This window comes from Equus asinus, chromosome 5, assembly GCF_041296235.1.
Source record: "Equus asinus isolate D_3611 breed Donkey chromosome 5, EquAss-T2T_v2, whole genome shotgun sequence".
Taxonomy (NCBI): domain Eukaryota; kingdom Metazoa; phylum Chordata; class Mammalia; order Perissodactyla; family Equidae; genus Equus; species Equus asinus.
The window spans coordinates 100,663,430-100,685,805 of record NC_091794.1 but is presented as its reverse complement, the minus strand read 5'-3'; the positions used below and the strand labels follow the sequence as shown (position 1 = coordinate 100,685,805).

Sequence of the window (22,376 nt, the reverse complement as noted above, 5' to 3'; positions counted from 1 at the left end):
AAGCACACGGCAGGGGGCACAGGCAGGATTTGAACACAGGCAGGTCTCTGTCCTTCTCCATTACGCCACACCACCTCCAGTCACCGCTGGCCCGGGAGTTCGTTCACTTGTTTCTATGTGGCACAGGGAAGAGTTGGGACTATGGAGGAAGGGCAGGCTCTGGGGCTATGCAGACGAGAATGGGGAACCCAGACCTGCTCCTTCAGAGCTGTGGGCTCTTGGTCAGACCACCTGACCTTGCTGAGCCCCTACATCACCCTTCCCATGGTGGGGACCTCAGTCCTGTCCCTGAAGGCTGTTCCATCCAGTGTCTCTAGCCGGCAGCTGGAGGCCTGTCTCCTTTTTGCCTCTGCAACATGCCAGGGGAGGAGGCGCGCATGGGGTCTGGGCCGCAGAGCAGCCAGCACGGAGCTGCTGAGGTCTGATGGGGGTGTAAATACCAGGGTGCCCTGGGAGGGAAGGAGCCGATGAGAACAGAGCGGGGCCAGCCGAGCGAGCCGAGAAGGAGAGGCTGGCAGGGGAGGGAGAGACAGCCTGGGCCGCGTCTCTGCACCATTAGCTCTCCCTGCTATGTTTCTCCCCCGCCTGCCCAGGCTGTGACGCCAGCCCAAAGATCCGGGGTTGGGGGGGCACATGGAGGCCCTGCCAGCTGCTCCAGCTGCAGACGGGCCAGGCGGGCCCCTGGACTCACCATAAATCCTCTTTGGAGGCCACTAAATGCCCCCAGTCCTGCCCATGGCTGCATCACATCTCCTGGTCAACAATCCTCCATCCGCAGCCTCTCGGAGGCCAACAGAGCCGACTCCAGATGCCTCTGGGAGACTTTATAACGTATACGCAGTGAAGTGCTTAATCCAAAGGGTCCAGCTCAGGGAATCACACGCATACACCCAGTGCCCACCCACTGCCCAGATCAGGATATAAAACATTTCAGCATCCCATGAGGTTTCCTCCCACCAAGAGGGAAACAGGATTCTGACTTTTGAATCAGCTTAGACTAGGTCTTCCTGCCCGTGCTCTGCACATGAACAGCATCGCAGTCTCTGTGTCTGGCTTCTTTCGTTCAGCATAAAGTCTGGGAGATTTGTTCGTGTGGTTGCAGGTGTCCATGGTTCATCCTTGTTCGGTGCTGCATAGTACTCCTTTGCATGGATCTATTACAGGTTATTTATCCATTCTCCTATGGGGGGACTTTGGGCTTGTTGCTTCCAGTTTTGAACAATGACAAATAAAGTTGCTCTGAATGTGTGTATCCATTTCTGTTGGGCGCGTCCCTAGGAAAGGAACCGTGGGAGCATAGAAGACACGTGTTCAGCTTTCGCAGAGGCTGGTTGTCTTAATTTGCTAGGGCTGCCATCACAAAATACCACCCACTGAGGGGCTTAAAACAACGAACGTGTATTCTCTCACAGTTCTAGAGGCTCGACGTCTGAAATCAAGGTATCGACAGGGCCTCGCTCCCTCCAAAAGCTCTTGGGGAGAGTCCTTCCTGCGTCATCCAGGTTCTGGTGTTGCCGGCGGTCCTGGGCTTGTAGCTGCATCTCTCTCATCTGTGCCTCCATCGTCGCGTGGTGGCCTCCCTCTGCGAGTCTGTGTCCCTGTGTCCAAACTTCCTTCTTCTTATAAGGACACCAGACATTGGACGAGGGCCCACCCGGATCCAGTATGACCTCCTCTTAGTTTGGTTACACCTACACAGACTTTATTTCCAAATAAGGCCACATTCACAGGGACCGGGGTTAGGACTTCCATGTCTCGGTTAGGGGGACACAATTCAACCTATAACACCGCCTGTTTTCCGGAGTGCTTTTCCCCGCCACACCCCTGCCAGCCAGGGGGGTGTGAGAGTCCCGGATGCGCCACATCCTGTGCATTCCAACTCTCACTCCAGGCGAGGCTGACTCCGCGTTTCTTAAAGCGCGCACACACTTCTCCGCCCCAGACTTGGCGGAAGCGGCACCCCCACCTCTGCCTGTCAAAACCCTGCCCATCCTTCCAGACCACAGCCACACGGCTCTGCCCCCGGGACCTGCCCTGTCGGAATTCAGCGGGCCCTCCCTCTGCTTCCTCTGCGCTCTGATCCTGCTAGACCCACTCCCAGTCCCCTGCGTGCTGTGGGGGTTAAGGCCGCAGCTCAGAGCGGCAGAGCTGGCGAGCTTCAACCCAGCTGAGCAACTGCCTCACCTCTCTGCACTCGGTCTCTTTGCCTGGAATGTTCAGGGTGTCCACATGGCTCCCCCCTCCGTCCGTCCAGGTGTCTGCTCAGATGTCACCTCCACAGGGAGGCCTTCCCTGACCACCTTGTCCGAAGCAGCGTCGCCATCCCCGTCTTTGCCCTGCCTTCTTGTTTTTCCTGGACTGTGTCTGGTAACTGTCTGGTGTTGCGTGGTCCACACTGTGTGTCTGCTTGTTCACGGTCTCTTTCCATCTGGAAATCGAGTCTCCTCCTGTCTCTTGCTCGCTGCTCCATCTCCGGTGCGGGGTAGGTGCCTGGGGCAGTCAACAACCACTTGTTACGTGAGTGAATTAACTGAGTCTGTGGGATGGGGGTAAGAGCATCCTCTTGCCGGGGCAGCAGTGGCTGTTGGGGATTAAATGAGATCACGCTCGGTGAGGTTTCAGCACAGTGGGAACTAACTCCATCAGTGTCAGCTGTTGTGTTAATTCCTTGTCGCTTCTGTCACAAACCTAGTGGCTTAAAATGACACGAATTTAGCATCTTACAATTCCGGAGGTCAGGAGTCCAAAATGGGTCTCACTGGGCTAAAATCAAGTGTCAGGAGGGCTGAGTTCCTTCTGGAAGCTCAGGGAAGCATCTGTTTCTTTGCCTTTTGAAGCTCCTAGAGGTGCCCGCTTGTGTTGGCTTGTAGCCCCTCCAGCAACAGCAGCGCTCCGGCCTCAGCTTCTGTTGTTACACCTCCTTCTGAGTCTCCTGGCCCTGCCTCCCTCTTATAAAGAGCCTCGTGATTTCATTGGGTAGCCCAGGATGGTCTGCCGTCTCTAGAGCCTTAATCACACCTGCAGAGTCCCTTTTCCTATGTGTAAGGTGCAAGGACCATCCCTTCCTCCTTTCTGTCTCTCCAGTTCCCTCTTCAGGGTCTGGCACACAGTAGGTGCTCAGGAGTTTGGGTGGGCTCCTGAGGCAAGAGCCCCTGTCATCCACCCCTATGCCACCACCATCCCAGACCCGGCCTTGCAGGCTGAGGGGCTCGAAGGCGTTTGTTGAACTGAGCGTACCCACTGGGTGCTGTGTGGGCCAGCAAGGAGGCTGCCTGGGCAGAGAGGTGAGTGTCGGGGGGAGGGCAGGTGAGGGAGAGGAAGGAGCGGCCAGCTCATGGAGGGCTCGGGCTGCAAAGACAAGGATCCGGATTTGACCCTCTCACATTGTCGTGGGACTGGAACTTCGTTATGAATAATAAAGCCAGAACCTAGGAACGCTGAAGACAGAAGGTGCCATGATAGAGTCACCCTGGAGCTGGGCTCTGCCACCTACTGGCCGTGGGACCCTGGGCAAGTCACTACCTCTCTGTGCCTCAGTTTCCCATCTCTGAAGTGGGGAAAGTGATGATAATAGTACCTACCTTGTAGAGTGCTCGTGAGGCTGGAAGGAGTTGGTAAAGCTCTTAGAACCGGCACATGGACAGGACACAGGAGGTCAGTGATGGTTATGTGTGAGCGTAATGGGTGTGGCAGCTGATGTTCATTCAACAACGTTTAGTGAACGCCTGTGACGAGCCAGGCGCGGTGCTGGGCCCCAGGGAGACCGCAGTGAGCAATGCCGCCCAGGCCCAGCCACACGGGGCTCTCGATTTCCGTACGGGTAGGAATTATTCTTGCCCCCATTTTACAGGTGAGAAAACGGAGGTCTGGACATGCCGAGTCCTTGAGGCCGTGTGAGTAGACAGCAGAGGAGCTGGTGTTTGAAACCAGACCGTCTGCTCTACGGCCCGCCGTCCGCTATCGCCTTTCTACTTCGCAGCCCCGGTGCCCAGAGTGCTGGAACTCTGCCCTGAGTCTTTCTGGAAAACTTGGAACCGGTTTGGAAGCAGGGGTCCCTTCCCTCATTACGGCCATCTCGGGAAGACGTAAAAATTTGGCTGTGATCAAATGAGGCCCATGTTGTGGTCTATCTTTCTGTATTCAGCATAAAGCTAGTAAACTAATAAATTAGACAGAATGAAAATATCATTGGGCAGGACGGCACACTGACGCATTGCTGTAATTACTCTCACGGCCGGGGCCAATTTCTCAAATTTCGCCTTGGCCAAGTTTTCTCGGCTCACGGTGTCCCTAATAAGGCATAACTCACTCTCTAAACATTAAATTGACTTATTTATTTTAAATTACAGCAGAACCGAAAACCACCTTGATAAACCTATTCTCATGCATCTGCCCGATCTTGAACATAGCCCAACAATTTTTTTTTTTTTAAACAAGGAAAATGTCTAGCCTGTTTCAGGCATCCTCCTCCAGCCCAGCCTGGCTGCTGTCTCTAGCCACGATTCCAACGTGGGAGTTTTGACTCACTCCCTGGAGGCTAGTGGAGGTCATCCTTTGCTTAGAAAGATGATTCACGCCTAATTAATAATAATTATGGTACTAAGATTTATTGAATGCATATGACTGGTACCGTGGGCTGAGCCCGCTGTGGCGGCCTCCGTACACATGAATTTGTTTAATCCTCATAATACGCCTGCGAGGGCCGTCCTTCAGGAGCCCCGCTTTGCAGATGAGGAAACAAAGGATCAGAGAAGGGAAGTGACTTGCCCGAGGCCACACAGAGAACGGCTTGTAGCAGAGCTGGGACGCAGCCCGGGTAGTCTGAGGTCACTGGACTATCTCACTTCTCAGCACACTTGAACCGAAGCCAATGATACCCCAGGCCCTGGGAGAGCAGCTAGGAATTCTGGCTGCATGAGACAGGTTTCCTGAGCTGCCGGAGGCACTCGCAGCCTGGTAAAGGAGGGGGCGGTGAAAGGAAGGATCTGGAGAAGGGACAATGGTTCCTGAGGGCCCCAGGAGTCCACAGGCCTCCACCTGGCCTGGCCTATGGAGGTCCAGGAGGGTAAGGGGCTTGGGCAGTTTATTGGAGACCATGATTGGTGGGGGAGCGGGAGATGGCCAGACAAAGAGACAGGAGGAGGGCAGTCCAGGTGGAGGGCACAGCAGAGCCAAAGGCCTGGCAGGGCATGCAGAGGTCGGTGGCTGGAGTGAAGGGAGGGGCCTGTGGGAGGCCACGGGGGAGGAATCTCAGCAACAGGGAGCATTGTCCTGGTCCACCCGCAATCTCCCGGGCCATTTGCACTCGGCCCCAAGGAGATGATGCCAGCGTCAGCTGAGAGCTGTCTATAAGCTGACACAAGCTGGCCCACGTGGAACCATCTGGAGCCAAGAAAAGAGGGAACCTCAAGCTCCCGCCAGGAAACCGGGCTGCCTGCGAATCCAGCGTTTGACAATGTTATCCTTCTCGGAGATTAACTCCAATGGGCCCAGCACCTGGACACATCGTGTAACCTCTGAGGCCAGCTCCTCGTGTGTGAAATGGGAGTGGGGATGCCTACATCCAGGGGCCTTTGTCCTCAGCCCAGAAACTCTCCAGACCACATGCCCAGGCCCTTGTTCCACACTGCCCTTTGGACGTGTCTCAGGCAACTGGAACTCCAAGCGAACTCGTGCCATCCTCTCTCAGGGGCTCCTTGCTGTTTGTCTCAGTGAAGGACCCTGCTATCCGCCAGCTGCCCAAGCTGGAAACTCGGCTGTTGTCCTGGCGCCTCTCTCTCCCTCACTCCCCATGTCCAGTCAGTCATTGTGTCCCCTCTCCAGCACCTCCTGAATCGATTCCGGACAGTTCATTCCTCTCTATTTCTTCTGCAGACCAAGCCTCCAGCAGGTCCATCTAATGCCATTGCAGCTGCTTCCTGACTGGTTGGCTCCCGCTCACTCTTGTCTTTCCTCATCCTGTTCTCTATTCAGCAGGCTGAAAATGCAGACCAGTCACGTCGTGCCTCCATCCCCATCCCCCCCAGGTTTCTTCAGTGACTGGCACTGTTCTTAGGAGAAAAAGCAAACCCTTCAGCACGACCCAGGAGGCCCGCATGGCCGACCCCGCCCGCCTCACACTCCGCATCTTGTACCACTGCCCCTCACTCCCTGGCCCTGCCTTCACTTCTTCAAGGACCGTCCCACCCTCTCCTCTCCCAAATCGTTTGGACATCTGGTTCCCTCTGCCTGGAACCTTCTCCCCCTGCGCTCCTCCACCACCTCACCTGCCAAGTCCTGCTCTTCCTTCTGACCTCTGTCTTCATGTCCCTTCCTAGGAAAGCTTTTCCTGACTTTCTAGGGCAGCTTGGTCAAGTCCTCCCACTTCAACTCTAGCAGAACCCTGGGTATCTCACAGAACTCATCACATTGTTAATTAAACACATATTTAGGTAGTTAGTTTCATCTCTATCTGGAGCACTAGAAAGTAAGCTCCATGAGGGCAGGGTTCATGCCTGTCTTATTCACTGTTGTCTCTCTAGTAATTACTCCGTGTGCCATTGAGTGGCACATTGTAAACACTCAATGTAGCATTGTTGGATGGGTGGATGATGGATGGATGGATGATGAATGGATGGATGATGGATGGATGGATGCATGCATGGATGAATGAGAGGATGGATGGGTGAACGAATGGATGGATGGATGAACGAATGGATGGATGGATGGATGAGTGGATGGGTGAGTGTATGGATAGGTGGATGAGTGGATGGGTGGATGGATAGATGAATGGATGGATGAATGAGTGGATGATGGTTGGATGGGTGGATGATGGGTGGATGAATGAGTGCAGGAATAGATGAATGGATGGCTGGATGAATGTGTAGATGGCTGGATGAATGTATGGATAGTTGGACGAATGGATGGATGGATGGATGAGTGGGTGCCTAGATGGATAGACAGATGGATGGATGCACTGAATATTTAGTGAGAGCCTATATAGAAGCCCCCAGCATAGAGCCTGGCACAGAAAAGTCATTCAGTGCTTGTGAGGGTGAAAACACAAGCCCTGCTGTGCTCCACTGCGGGGATTCCGGCTTGCCTTTAGGCTCACTTTCTGGAAGGCAGAGCCCCTGATGGCAAACCAAGACCCAGAGCCAGCCTGAGACAGAGGCACGACAGAGGCCATTTGGGGTCCTCGGCCTGTGCTAGTCACCAGGCCTGGGCTCTGCCAGGCAATGACGCAGATCAGTGGCAGGAGGATGGACCTTGTCAGAGGTCAGCTTTCATTTGTCCCCTCCTTCCTAAAAAAGGCACGGCCACTGCCAGGGCCACAGAGAGTGAATTCCAAAGCTAAACATTGGGAATGGGGCCCCTCCCGCCATTGATGGAAATGGATTCCACGTCCTTCCAGAAACCAGAGCTGTCCAGCCTCTTCCTACTCCTTGCTCAGAGACTGAGAGGGTCCTACTCCTGCTCAGGGATCTGCACGGACTGGCATTTTTATCAGTCCTCCTCTCTGGCCTTGACCGCCAGTGTGGGTGGTTCTCCTCCTGTCTTGTGTGCGATCCCCTGCCCCTCGATTCCACAAGCAGATCCCTAATTTAACCCCGTCCCCAAGTGCCAGCCTCAGGCCCCCCCAGGATCCAATCCCCCCAGATAAGACCTTGACTTGATCTTGCCTCTTGCGTTGATAATGGAATAGCCGGTCTTTCAGTGTGACCTTGGGCATGTGACCGAACCTTTCTGTGCCTCAGTTTCCTCAGCTAAAACAGGGATGTTAATAACAGCACATAATATAGTAACAGCACAGAATAACAACCACAGGGTTGTTCGGGATTCAGTGAGCTGGTGGGTGTGAAGCTCTTGGAACAGTGCCTGGCACACACTAGTGCTGTGCGCTGTCTATTATTATTCCACAAGTAGACACAGACATCAATATGCGCCTAGCAAAGTTCTAGGTGCTGGGGACGCAGGTGGACAGACTGGCTCTCAGAATGAACCTTAAAGGACAAAGCCCACTCTTGGTTCCATGTTGCAGAACCGACAGACGTCTCTCTCTACCGCTCCCTCCGTGTGTGACCTCAGGTAGGTCACATAACCTCGCTGGGCCCCAGGTTTCCCGTGTGTACAGTGCCTGTCCCTCTGGGGTTCGGTGAGGATTGGAGATGGAATGGATAGAGTGCTTAGCATCAGGACATTCTCACCAAATCGTGGCTAGTGATGTTCATACCTGTTTTTCCCCAAGACCAGCACTGGCTTCTCTACTCCAGGTTCCGTGAGCAGGGAAAGAACATTCCACACTTTCCCATATTGTTATCTCACTCCTCACCATAATCCTGGGCATTATAGTGCTTGATTTTACAGATTAGGAGACATAAGCACAGAGAAGTTAAGCAACCTCCGCAAGGTCACATTGCTTCCAAGTGGCAGAGCTGAGATTTGACCCCAGTTTGTCAAATGCCACCATCTGTGCTCTTGGCCACTAAGCCATACTCCTCCCCATAGCAGCCACTCCTTAACTCTGAGAATCAGGGCCACCAGATCTGAGAGACCTCAGGGACAGGACAAAACCTGGAATATCCAGAACTCATTGGAAAAAGTGAGTTCTCAGTGTTGGGTCTGAGCGTTGCAAGACCAAACCATCCTCATTCTCTCTGTGTGCACCCCGGTGGCTGCAGGTTCCTGGGACCTCCTGGTCCTTTTCCTTCCCCCACCCAGTCCCTGAGCATGAATCCGCACCCCTACCCAGGCCTCTCAGAGAACAGCAGAGGAGAGCTGAGCGATCAGAAGACAGTGTAGACGCCAAAACTAGAGATGGCAATCAAAATGAAAAGGCACCTATGGGACAGGCACTGTCTTAGATGCAGCCCACATATTATCTCACTTAATCCTCTCAAAAGCCCATAGAAAAGGTACTGTTACTATCCCAAGTTTTAAGGTGGGGACGTGGAGGCACAGAGCGGTAGAGTAACTTGCTCAAGGTCACACAGCTAGTCAGTGGAGGAGTCAGGATTCAAAGCCAGGCTCAAGTCCATACTCTTAGCACCGCCATCCTTGGTATCCAGAGTATTCACATGGGGCCTCGGAGCGGGTCTGGAGAATGCAAGGGGAAAGTTACCCGTAAGATGAGAGGAGCCAGGAGGTGGGCCAGTTGACCCTAAATGGCCCTTCCCGAACCAGGGTGGTGGGCCACACCACAGCCAGCTGTGGGCATCTTCTTGAGCCAGCATAACTGTTAAATAACATAGCCGTGGACATGAGGGAGAGCCCCGGACCCTCCTCAAGCCTCACACGAAGGGGTCAGTTGCTCCCTCCCTCATCTCGCCTTCCCCACCCCACCACCAAGGACGCCCCTCCCCTCGCCTTGGCAATTAGCAGAAGGAACAGATGGTGCAGGCTTCGGTTGAAAGTAACACACTCGTTAAAATTCACCAGCCTGCCGAGCCACTGCTCACTTCTGCGGGCCTTGTCTCCGCTGATAAGGAGGGCGTGTGTGTGCACGCGTGTGCATGCGTGTGTGGTGTGTGTGTGTGTGCGCGGTTAAACAGGATTGTTCCTGTTCTGGTCTTGCTGAGAATCCAAGATGCCCACTCCAGGAGCCGGAAGCCAGCAGGGCTCGGAGCAGGGACTCACCCAGCAGGTGGTGCCACCTCGACTCCGCCCCCCCCTCCCCGCTGGACCAGCTCTGAGCGCCTGAGGGTCCCAGCGCTGCCACTCCCCTGGCCATTCAGTTCCCCCTGTAAGTCCTTCGTCTGATGGGCCCCATTCACAGACCAGGACTCACAGGCCAGAGCCCGCAGGACACAAGTTCTATCCGACCAACAGTGAGTTTTTTTAATTAAAGAAAAAAACAAAATTAAATCAATGACAAACTCTTGAAAATCAGGAGATTTCACAAACTAATCTTTATTTTTGGCTTTTCTTTAAAAAGCTGAAGATGTGGCCTTTTTACTGATTATTCCAGAATTATAGCAATTGACTGCCCTAAGTAGTGGCTGGATTTAAACCAGGGAATCCTCTCCATTCTCTACAGCCCACACCACTCTGTTGTCTGAAACTATCAGTTAGAATTAGTTTGGGTTACATGTAACAAAAAGCCAAAATAAATGTTTCTTAAACTAGATACAAGTTTATTCTTCTTCCTCCTAAGAGTCCCATGTAACCTGTCCAGAGAATGTTCCACGGTGTCAGGGACCCAGGCTCCTTCATTCCTGATGCTCCACTGTGCACGGCCTCCATTCTCAAGGTCTAAGAAGGCTGCTGCAGCTCCTACCCTTAGGACTACATTCCATCCAGGAGGAAGAGAGAAGAGGAAGAAGAAGGACACAACCTCTCCCTTAAGGACCTTCAGGAAGTTGTACATGCCCCTCTACTCAACTCCCATTGGCCAGAATGTAGTCACATGGCCATCCCTGCTGCAAGGGTGGCTGGGAAATGTAGTCTTTCTTTCAGGCAGCCATTGTGTCCAGCTATCAGGGGTTCTATTACTATGAGAAGAGAATAGCTGTGGCATTGTTTAACTTCCTTCCACAGACGGTGAGCCGGTGAGAGGAGTCCTTGTCTGACTTTGTCTGAGCTTCTGTTACTTCATTGGTAATTTGCATATTGCTGTTCGTCTCATAAAGCCATTCCAAGGAGCTCACAAGGAGATGATGGAGGCAGACGTGCCCAGCAGTTTGTGGCTCCTCATGGCAGTTCAGTGGTGGTCGGTTTCATCCCTTCTTGCCCCAGAGGTCCACATGGCTCACTCACGGCTCTCCCTTGGTCTTCCCTCAAATGTCACCTGCCCTGACTGTCCCTAAGCACCTGAGATTTAAACCCCCACCGCCTCCCATGGACCAGAACTCTCCATCCCAGTCCTGTCTTCATTTTTGTAAATACCCATAGCGCCACCAACGCGCTATCGTTTAAAGCTTGCTCTGTTGATGATCAGTCTCCCTCAACTGGAACAGGGGCTCCGTGGGGACCGTGAGCTTTGCCTCTGTTGTTCACAGCTGTATCCCCAGCGCTCAGGACAGGTCCTGGCACGGCGTAGGGATGCAGTAAACATACATGGAATGAATGAATGAGTGAGTGAATGAATGAGTGAACAGCTATTTCTTGAGTGTCTCGTGTGTGCGAGGTGCTGCGCTAGGTGTGAAAGATGGAGGACTGAGACCCCCTCCCGTCCCCACATACCCGTGGCATCGAGCCCAAAGCTGAGCGCACTAAGATAAATACCTATTACCTTAGATGGGCTCTTGGTGCCAGCAAGAGTCCAGGCGTTTTAATTTTGTTTTGACAAAGAGGCTGATGGGAGAGGCTGGCTGGCTCCTCTGTCTCGCATCTGCCGGCGGCCCCAGCGCCCCGGCCTGACCTTCCCTGCTCTCGGCTCCCCGTAGCTCAGGACACTAAAACATAATTGGCCTGCCCTACTTTTTAAGAGAGCCCAGATTGAAGGATTGGGTTTTTTGGTGGGCTGACCTGTTTTAAGAGCCTTAAGAGGGGGCTGGGAGTTTCAATTTTCCTCTGGCAAAGCAAGGCTGTTTTTAGCTCAGCTTTGATGAAACAGCGGGAATCGAGTTCGGCCCCCAGTCACCCCTCAGCTGACCTGGTTGGAACGGCCTCCTGTGGGGCCCCAGGCCCAACTGCAGCTTGGCAAGGAAAATGGAGGTTTGTTTTACTCAGCCGGGGTAATTGGGCCTGCTCTGAAGCGGCCCCGGGGCCATCTCCAAGGGGAGGGGGCCTCTAGGCCACAGTCAGAGGTTTTGTCCTCTTGATGGCCTCCTGGAGCCAGAGAGACCCGAGTTCCTGCCCCACCTCTTCCGGGCATTAGCTGGGTGACCTTAGACAAATTGCTTGGCCTCTCTGGGCCTCAGTTTCCTAATCTGTTAAGAGATTCGTCATTCTGATCTCGCTGGGATGATAGCGTGTCAGCTGGCCGCCGTGTCCGCCTCAGACTTTGAGGATGCTTCCCGGACAGTGTCTCTGCAGGAAGTCGGGCTGATTGACAGCCATCCCCGGGGCGCCAGGCCGGCTCAGGCCTCCGAAGACCAGGCTTCTCCGAATTGCGATGCTTTGGTGTGCTGCCTGCTTTTCTAACGGTCAAGAACTACCTCTTTGAGCCTCTTTTCTGATCCTTTTGTCAAACGGTGGTTGACGAGATTGGCCTCTGGGCCACTCTGGTCCCATATTAGAGGGACTTGTGTGATGGATTCTTGCTGGAGTTTGCTTCCAGGAAAAATTTGGTCCCTGCAGACGAAGGGGTCTGCTGTTGGTCACCAGAAGGTGCAGCCAGGCCATGCACCCTGGGCCCCAGGCTGCCTCGCTGGCAGGAGGCCCAGAGCTGACTCCACCGTCTAGAGCCGCAACGTTCCGCCTCGCTGACCTCAGAGCACCTGCTCATTCTCCTTCCACTTTACGACTCTTTCCAGCCTGCAGGAGTTTGTTTCCATCCTGCCCGTGACTGGGGGGGTGGGGCGTGACCTTGCAGAAGCCCGGGTCACTCCCGCCTCCAAAGGCCGTGAGCGTGAGGGTTCAGGGCATGCGCTCTGGAACCTGCCCGGGTCCACGCCCGACCCCAGCCCCGACATCCTCCGGCTGCGTGACCGTCGACAACTTCTAAACAATGTCCCTGTGCCTCAGCTTCCGCCTCTGAAACCGGGATGGTAATACCAAGAGCTGCCTCATGAGGTTCTGTTGAAGACTGATCTTTGCAGATGGGGAAACTGAGGCACAGATATGAAATAAGGTGTCCCAGATCACTCAGCCACAGCATGTTAGAGCTGGGAGTATCTGACACACAGGAAGCTCTATTATTATTACTGTTATCGCTATTATTATTATTTCAGAGGGCTTAGGTAAGGGGTGAAAGAGGTCAGTGTTCAAAGTGGCTACCACAGGGTCTTGCACACAGTAGGTGCTCAATGAACCGCTGATGCACAGAGATGAACGAGGCACGCCTTGTCCCCTAGAATATCTTGGTCCAGTGACCTACCTCCGACCTTGCACGTAGTAGGAGCACGGCTATGTTCACTGAACAAGAGCAGGGAAGTGTGGGGACCCGGGCCGGACCTCTGCCACACCTCCCCTCTCCTGCTGAAGGCAGGCTGGGTTCCAATGGGCTCAGGTTTTCATGATGCCAACTTTCACCCACTGCCAAGTAGAGGGACCAAGACAGAGAGGCAGCGATTCATGTTCAAAAGCAAGGCGCCCACAGCGATAGAAAGGAGGCAGCGGGCAAGGCCAGGAGCCCTCAGCCTTTCTGCCTTGCTTCTGGTTGACTCACTGCCAGCTTCCTTGGCACGCTGCCTGCTTTCTAGTTCCCCCCCCACCCGTGTCTGTTTCCATGGGGCACATGCCCCACGCCCGCTGCCTGCTGTGCCTGGATGGTGGGGGGTGGAGATGAGGTGGAAGGAACGTCCTGAACCCTTGGCCCCGGGGCCTTGGTGCCTCCCAACCCAGACCCTGAGTTGAATGGACTGACCTGAGGGGCTAAAGGGATCAATCAGGATGTGAAGGAGAAGGTGGTTTCCATGGCAGCAGCAAGAGAAGGGGAAGAGAGGCTTGGAGAGACAGAGGAGGGGGCGCCAGGGTGGGACAGGCAGGGGAGGGGAAAGCAGCGGCCCAGAGAGTCTGGGGGAATGGGGTCAACAGAGAGAGATGGAGGAGAGAGTGGGATTCGGGCCTGAGGCTCAGGGTAGCAGCTGAAGACAGTAGGAAGGGCCAAGATGGGTGGCACGGTGACCCCATCGCCCACCAACCAGGCATCAAGGGGGCCAGAGCAGCAGGGGCCGGTGATCCCAAATCTGTCCTCATCCAGGGGCTCAGCTCCTAACTTCCTGGCTCGGGTGATCTAGGGATCCCAGGCTGGGCTGTGGTTCATCTTCGGGAATCCATCACTGGAAGATAAAATCTGATTTCCAAGAAGCGTTTTCCCGCATTGAAAACAGGTCACTCCCAGTTGGCCCACGGGGAAATGAGGGCTGCCGTCTCCGGAGCACCCCTCTAGGCAGGAGGGAGGCGCCTCCCTCGGTGCCCTCGATTGAGCCACAGAACAAAGGGCTCCCCACAGCCCTGATGCAGAAGCCGAGGTCCAGAGAGGCTAGTGACGTGCCTGAGGTCACACAGTTCTGGGAGGCTGAGCTGGCTTAGGATGTGCCCCTGGCCCCTTCCAGGCCAGACAAAGGGTCCCCTCTCAGAGTGAAATGCCGGAATGTAGGAGGGTGCAGCTCAGGGGGGGCCAATGGGAGGCAGGACCTATCCTCCCGAAAGGCAACGGAGGGGCGGAATGGGGCCTCACCTGCCACTGTCAGTGATGAGGTGCTGGTGGAGAGCTGCAGCACCGGACCCCAAGTATAACTAACACCCAGATGCTCGCAGCTGGGATGCCAGTCCACAAAGACTAGGGCAGGGGGCAGGGGGCAGGGGGCAGGGCCTGGGATGGGGGATGGGGGGGGACAAGGACCAAGGGAGGGAAGCGGGGGCAGGGCAGGAGGCCCTGGCATGTTCTGGAACTTCTCCCCTCCCCGTTTGCCACCCTTCTCCATTGTTCTCCCCAGCAACCCTGCATTTGACTGGAAGCCACAGATGTTTTACACCCACTGAGCGGTTTTATGATGGAAACCATTTGCAGGTTTAAAGGGGGATGAAAATCAGGCTAATGGCTTTTTAAAGGCCCCAGAAAGAAAGAATTCAGGCAGTTTCTGGAAAGAAGGAAAACATACAAGAAAGACGGTGATAAAGCTCTTCCCGCTGAGGGAGGGGCTCAGCTCGGAGGTTGCGGGGGCTGTTCTGGTTGCCCAGGCCCCCTGCCCCCAGCTCCCTCTCTCTCCCCCTGCCACCTGGTCCCTGGGCGCCCCCAATTTTAGACAGCCTGCTCACCTCTGACTGGTGCCGCTCAAGTGTTTTTGGGTAAGCCCACCACATTTAGACAGGCCAGACCCTTGACTGGCTCCCCAGCCAGGAGGAATGGCTAGAAGGTGGGGAGACCCCACTGTGGGCTGCCACCCCATGGAGCAATTCCGACATGTCCTTCTCTGCTGCTCCGGGCAGAGGTTGGACCCAAACCCTCCAGCTTTGCGTTGTGAAAAGAGCACTGGATATTTCTGGCTTGTTGAGACTGGAATCATCGAGACTTCTGGCACGCGCAACCACAGCTGCCCTTCAGTGAACACCTACTGTGTGCTCCCCACCCCAACCCCGTGTGAGGGGCTTTGTGACACCAGGGCCAATCCTCAAATCACCCTGCGGGGGGCTGTCCGTGGCCCATTTCCCAGAGCCTTCTCAGGTCACCTGGCCTGGCCTCTCTGTCTTTGATCTGCGGCTGACTGCTGTGCCACCTCAGGCAAGTCACTCTAGCTCTCCTTTGTTAAGCGTAGGGCGACCAACTGTCCTGATTTGCCTGGAGCTGAAGGGTTCCTGGAACATGGGACTTTCAGTGCCCAAACCAGGAGAGTCCTGGGTAAACCAGGACTAGTTCAATGACCAGGCTGGGCTGGGAGACCCGATATTAAATGAGGAATCCCAGTGTCCCCTACATACATCCTGTGCCCAGAGGACGGGTCCCTCGGCTCAAGGGAGAGTCTCTTTCATCCACCGATGTCTTGACTTGGTGCAGTGCCCACGGCTCCTCACCAGCCCCGGGGAACTGTCTCCCAGTCCGCTCTGTGAAGGGCTTGCTGGAGTAGAAAATCCAGGGATGGGCCAAACGGAGGCCAGGGAGTCATTTCTAGGTTTCAGATTGTTCTGTCCCTGCCCCGTTGGGGTTGATCCTTCTCTCTTCACGGGCAGCTTCTCCAGGAAGGTAGTGACGATGGGTGGCTCAGGTCTTTCCACCGCAGGTGATGTCAGCCAAGTTCACACCAGGTGGAATAAGACCATTTGCCCTTGACCTGAATCTAGGGTCTGGGTCCCCTTTCTGGGGCGAGCTTGAGCAGAGACCCACCTCCAGGGCTGGGAAAGACTGACTAGGCGTTATCTCTTTCAGAAGCTGCGGGAGAGGGAGCAGGTGCGGGGCAGGACCCCGGTGGGCGGCGGGAGATCCCGCCTTAAGTCAGTGCGGAGAGAGTGATGGAGGCCACGGTTTGTGTGTGGCCAGCTCTGTGGCAGCCCCTGACGGTTCAAAGGACTTGTGCAAAGCTGTGAAATCAATCCTGAAATAATTTCCGTTCAACCTTACTCACTAGGGAGCCGCCATGTGTGAAGGCCTGCCAAGCTGTAGGCTCTGGCATTGAAGGTTTGGTGAAGCCAATGGAAGGGGACCACCCGGCATGTCTGGTCGGAGAAGGAGAGGTTAAACAGATGGATGGACCCATGGGGGAGGGGTAAGGATGAGGACCTGAGACCTAGACGGGGGTCGCCTGGGAGCTTGTTAGAAACCCTCAGGTGGCACCCCAGACTTACATGTCCCCAGGGGTGTCTTGAGCAGGCGTAAGTTTGAGCCATGCACCCCAGCACCCTCCCAGGGACTCCTTGAGAGGACCCCATCCCAAGACAAGGTCTGGGTCTAGACAAGGCCCTTTCTTGCCTGAGCCCATCTGCTTTCCCAGGTCTGCCCATTGCCACAAATGCTACCCCCAGTAGCCAGTCCACTTCCTGGTGCTGGAGGGTTCAGGCAGCCACCCAGGGCCTGTGAAGAGACAGCAAGGGCAGCGAGGGTCGCTGGGGTGGCGGAGTAGCCGGGGCTGGCCGAGCAGGTGCACACCTGGGCCACCGGGCCAGGCAAGCAGACCTCAGCTGCCCACTGGCTCCCAGGCAGGCTCTGCAAATTGGACAGGCGAGGAGGGGGGAGGGTGGGTGTCAATACCATCCCCCCCACCCTTTTCAGAGAGCAACAAACCCTTCACAATGCCTTTTTAGCAAACACCCTGAAAGCATCCTGATAGCACTCCGGCATGGCTGCCGGAGACATTATGGCCATTTTTATTAGCTCTGCCGCATGGCTCTGCAGGGGTGGGGCGGGCACCTGCAAATGTGGCCCCAGCATTGCAGGGCATGACCTGAACTTGGAGTGTGAGCAGGTGTTAGAGGGAGGCAGAAGCGAAGCCCTGGCCTCCCTCCGGGAACGTGCGGCCAGTGGAGGGAGCGTGGCAGATGCTCGAAGAGGAGACCTTCACGGCTTCCCACTTGAAGTCTTCCCAGCAGGGGCGAGGGTGAGCAGGGCTGAGGCGGACACGGCTCCTAAGCTTGCAGGGAGTGTGTTTAACCTACTTGCAAGAAGGAACCGTGTCCTGGCCCCTCAGAAGCTTCGTTTCCATGCAGACAACGGCGATACAAATGAAAAGGCTCTCTCATCTCTTCATTAAAGCAGCGCCCCAGAGGACCAATCGCTACCTGAATCTCCTCCATTAGCCCAGAAAGAGACACTGTGTGTATAAATGAAGGCGTTTGAATTACAAAATGCTTTTTAAATAGGGTAGATTATAAAAATTTGGTCCTGACAAGTCTTCTTATTTGATTGCTGAGTTTTGGCAAGAGACGCGAGGCCGCATGCCCCTTTCCTCCCCTCCTCCCCTCCTCCCCACATCCCTCCCTCCTTTCCTCCTCTCTGGGTCCTGGCCAGATCAGGGAGGGTGCTACAGTCAGACTACGGCAGGCTTGATCCTCCAGTGGATGGAAGCCACGGGAAGGTTTTCAGTTGGGAAACCACAGGCCAGTTCTTCACTCTGATAAGGTCACCCCGGCAGCACGGGGGCCGGGGAGGGACTGGAGGGGGCTTGGGCAGGGAGACATGGCAAAAATGAAGACTCAAGTGGAGAGTTCCAGTTGGAGCAGAGGCAAGGGAGCAGAGGGAAGGAAATGACCGACCGTGTGTCGCCTGCCTCGCGACCTCCCCTCACCTGAGAGAGGATTAGAAGAAAAGAGGGTCCGAGGCACCCCCACAAAGGTCATGCACGCTCTTCTCAGAGAGAAATCCCAGAGCCCCCAGCCCGTCCCCGAGCCAGGTGATCCATATTCACACACAATTCCTGCAGGAATTCCTGCAAATGGAGAGCGGCACTTCAGAAAGTAGGCGTAGGGTGGGGTGGGGGTAAAGTGGAGGGAGATGCTTCTAAAGGAGGGCACCCGGAGAGGGGCGGGGAAAAGACAAAAGTCACAAAAAGCCAAGGGGTCCTCCTGCCATCACTGCAGAAAACAGCTGGAGAGTTAAACATACGCCCCCCCGCTGAGCCACTCCTGGGTGTTTACCCGAGAGAGATGACAGCACGTGTCCCCACAGAACCTGGTACGCACATGTCCCTCGGGGCTTTCGCTGTAATAGCCCGAACTGAGAGCAGCCCACGCGTCCACCGACAGGCGAGTGGACAGCCCAGGGGTCTCTCCACATGGTGGGATGCTGTTTGGCCATAGAAAGGAAGGAACTCTTGATAAAGCAACTGCAGGAACGAATCTGAAAATAGTGACGAGTGCGCACAACCAAACCCAAAATGGCGCACACCGCGTGATTCAGCTTACACGAAAGCCTGGGAAATACGATCTGCCGTGACAGACAGCAGATCCGTGGCCGGCTGGGGTTGGGTGGGATTACTCAAGGGTTCTAGGAAGCTTCTGGGGTGATATGTTCATTATCGTGATTGTGGCGATGGTTTCAATGACATATGACAGTGTATCATACGTCAAAACCCATCAAATGTGTAAACTTTCTGCACGGTTGTTTGTCAATTACATGTCAATAAAGCTATAAGCAAAATTTATTTTAAAAAGGCAAGGACCCCAGGAGACGTATAGCGTAGGGACGAGCTAACTTACCCCTGCTCTACCCCTAAGACCGGCTGGGTGAAGCTGATGATGAAGAGCTTGATCCCGGGTGATTTAAGTGACGTCCACCCGCCTTGTTCTAAGAAGGACGGAGGCATAGGTGTGGGCTTGCTGTTTAGAAGTATTGCTCTGTTGTCCTCGCTGCTACAGACTCAGCATCGCAAACGGTTCCTGGTACGTGGTAGGCACTTAATAATGTGTATAAAAATTTAATCAATTAGCAGTGGATGGGGAAGAATCTGATGAGCGCCTGCAGCCCACCAGGCTCTGTTCGAAGTGCGTTTGCCTGCGTTCATTAATTTAGGCTTTAGTTCCCTGCAAAAGTCATCTGACTCCCCCACAACAAAGAGGAGTAAGGCAAAGACCCCCTCCCTGTTTCCTCCCGGCCCTGCCCTCCACCCCCATGTCCACGACCTCGGTTCTGTGAGAATCTAGGACTCTTCCCAGTGGAAAGACACAGCCAGGAAGGGAGAGGCAAAAAGAGGCGGTGAGGTGGCGTCAGGTGTGGAGAATGTGGACGCAACCTGCTCAGCAAACTCCCGTCCTCAGAATTAAGGGGCCCCCTGGAAGCTGGAAGAAGAGAATTTAGGAAATAAAAGGCCGCCCTGTTTCTGGCAGCAGTGAGGAAGCAGATGGCTCTCATTACCTGGAGAGGCGGCAGAGAGGCTTGGAATAGAAACGTGCTCAAGAGCTGTGGCAGTGGATTTGGGTACCAGAGAGCTCAAATCAGTGTGCCGACAAAGGAGGATCCGAGGAAGCCGGGCGGGGAGGGGTGCGTGGGAGGAGTCCAAGGATGATTCTGGGGCTCTGGCATCCGCTGGGCTTGGTTTTAAATCACGACACCCACCGACCTGCTCTGTGACCTCAGGCATGTCACATCTTCTCTGGGTGCCTCAGTTTCCTCATCTGTACAATGGGGATAATAGCATTATTATTGCGATATAGTACATATTAGAGCATGTTTTCTATGCTGCGTTATAATAGGGTGGGGTCAAGGATTCGGTGAGATAGGGTAAAGTGCTTAGCAGAAGGCCTCTCACTGTAAATCTCTGTAAATCTCAGCATCCCCACAAAGGCTGTAATCCCACAAGGCGGCTGTTAGAACACCCGTTTATCAGATGGAGAAACCAAAGCTCAGAGAAGCCCAAGGACCTTGTCCAACCTTACACGGCTAGTCAGGTGCAGAGCCCAATCCCCGCCCAGGCTGCTTCCACTGCCCTCATTCATACAGTGGATATTCTCTGAACACCTGCCATGTGGCCAGGCTCATCTTCAGGGAGCGCCTATGCTTCTCTGGGAGGGAAGAGAGTTGGTGACAATGTAGCAGGATATGGACGGGTAGGCGCTCCCAGACAGGTGCAGTCCTGAGGAAGCAGCAGGGAACTTGGCGTAGGTGGCGGGCAATCAGGGCAGCCTTCCTGGCAGAGGCAGCATCTGAATGTAGAGACTGTGGACTGCTCTATGTATCTGGTGATTCTAGTTCATTGGGCTCTCACACTGTGCCAGCTCTGAGCCAAGCCCTCACATTATCCCGTGTAACAGGTGGGGAAAGTGAGACGCAGCTGCTGGGCTTTGAAAGATGGCTAGAGGCTTAAGAAAGGAAGAGCGCTCCAGGCAGAAGTAACAGCCTGAGCAAAAGCACGGAGCCAGGAACCAAATCCTTGGTTTCTCTGTATCCACCCCCCCCCACCCCGACCTCCGCCCGCCCCAGGCTCAGCACAGGGCATGGCACACAGTAGGCCTAAATACTTGTGATGGATGTGGACAGCCCACAGTCCTGGCCCAGGGCCTGGCAGAAGCCCCAGTGACCGGCCCTGGCATGGCCTCACCTGAGCCACGGGGGCCACGGGGGCAACCAGAGGGGTCCCTGCTATTTCTGTGCCCAGCTTTTCAAAAACAAGATTACTCGCCCATCAGAGCCACTGTCAGGGTCGGTAAACTCCAGCCGCCACACTGAGTCCACGGATCTCGCCAGAACCTCTGCAGTTATTAATAGTTTATTGATCGCAGCCATTGCTGATGAGAGGTGGTCTCCAGGGCCCGCCCCCTCGGGGCCCCACTGCGGAAGGCCTTCCGTCCAGCACTCAGGGCAGTGCCCCTCAAGTCTGGGAAGGGGCCTTGGCTGCTGCCACCACTTGAGACGCTCAGCTGTGGCGCTGGGAGGAGGATCGGTCCAGATCAAGTCTGTGATCTGGAAGCTGCAGGTGGGAATGAGAACCTGCCTTGGGTGGGCAGGGGCTGCGCCTGGTTTCCAGCACAGAGGGAGGCAAGGTTCCCTATGCTCACACCACAGCGGCCTGGCAGGTCTCACCTTCCACTCATTTGACAAATAGTGATTGAGTCCCCAGCTCGATGGCAGGCACCGTCCAAGGCCCCGGGGGCACTGGTAAACCAGACAGCTGCAGACCCCGCCTTCCTAGAGCTCACAGTGTATGGGGGGAGAGGACATTCCAGAGTCACAAATGCAAGCCCTTAAATTACAATTTAGGCAGGTACCACTCAGGACAGCTGTGAGCAGACCTGCTGCGTCATTAGCTGTTGCTGCATAACGAGCTGTCCCAAACCTGGTGGCTTAAAGTGACGATCACGCACTATTGCTCACGAGTCCAGGGGTGGCTGGGCTCGCTCCTGAGTGTGGCCTCGGCTGGAACAGCTGGGCCCACCGGGGCCTCTCTCTACGTGCTCTCGTCCTTCTCAGAGGCTCATTCTCAGGGCAGAGGCAGCAGAGGGAGAGAGTTCTTTAGAAACTTTGGAATTTGCACACCGTCACTTCCACCGCATATTACTGGTCAAAGCAGGTCACAGGCCAAGAGTGAGGAGCCTGACTCCACCCCTGGGTGGGAGGGGCTGTGAAGGCTCCGGAGGCACGGACACCAGGAGGCTGTTAATCCGGGCCTCAGTGGGAGCCACCAGCCACACCCACCGAGTCCAGCTTGTCACTGAGAACGCGACTGTTCCTTTGTGACTTAAAGGGTGTAAGCAAGGGAAGAAAATGCAATGTTCTCAGGAGAAGAGGATGTTACGAGCAAAGGTGCCGAATCAAGAAAGGAACTTGGTTAAATGTAGCCACGAGTGTCGCCTATGAGGGATCCCGGGTGGGATGCTGGAACAGAAAAAGGACATTAGTGGAAAAACTGGTGACATAATAGTGATGTGTCAATGTTGGTTTCTTCTTCTGACAACTGAACCCCGGTCATGTGAGTGTTAACAGTGGGTGAGGGCTATGGGAATTCCCTATTCTCCGTGCACCTTTTCTGTAAATCTAAAACAATTCCAAAATAAAAAAAATTCCTTTAAGAAAAGGAATTTGGGGACCGGCCCTGTGGCATAGTGGTTAAGTTTGCATGCTCTGCCCCAGCAGCCTGGGGGTTGCGGGTTTAGATCCCGGGCAGGGACTTATACACCGCTCATCAAGCTGTACTGTGGCAGTGTCCCACACACAAAATAGAAGATTGCACAGATGTTAGCCCACGGCCAATCTTACTCACCAAAAAACAAAAAAAAGGAACTTGGCACACAGGAAGAATGAAAGGAACTCCATCATAGCTGGAGGAAGGGGCAGGCTGAGATGTGGCTAGAGATGTGGCAGGAAGCAACCTTACTGGGCCCTGTTGGCCAAGATGAGGATTCTGGTCTTTGACTTAAGAGCAGAGAGA

The 22,376-nt window shown here is 54.8% G+C and overlaps 1 protein-coding gene and 1 long non-coding RNA gene across 6 annotated transcripts in view; one reads left to right on the top strand and one right to left on the bottom strand.

Annotated features, from left to right (window-relative positions):
* Positions 1 to 22,376, top strand: part of IGSF21 (immunoglobin superfamily member 21) — a 240,438-nt gene that overhangs the window by 173,975 nt on the left and 44,087 nt on the right. The window lies entirely within an intron of this gene.
* Positions 16,500 to 19,053, bottom strand: LOC123285696 (uncharacterized). The gene is made up of 3 exons (XR_011503789.1): positions 18,151 to 19,053; positions 17,802 to 17,942; positions 16,500 to 17,327 (listed from the first exon to the last, which is right to left on the bottom strand). It is a non-coding gene; the product is annotated as an uncharacterized lncRNA (long non-coding RNA).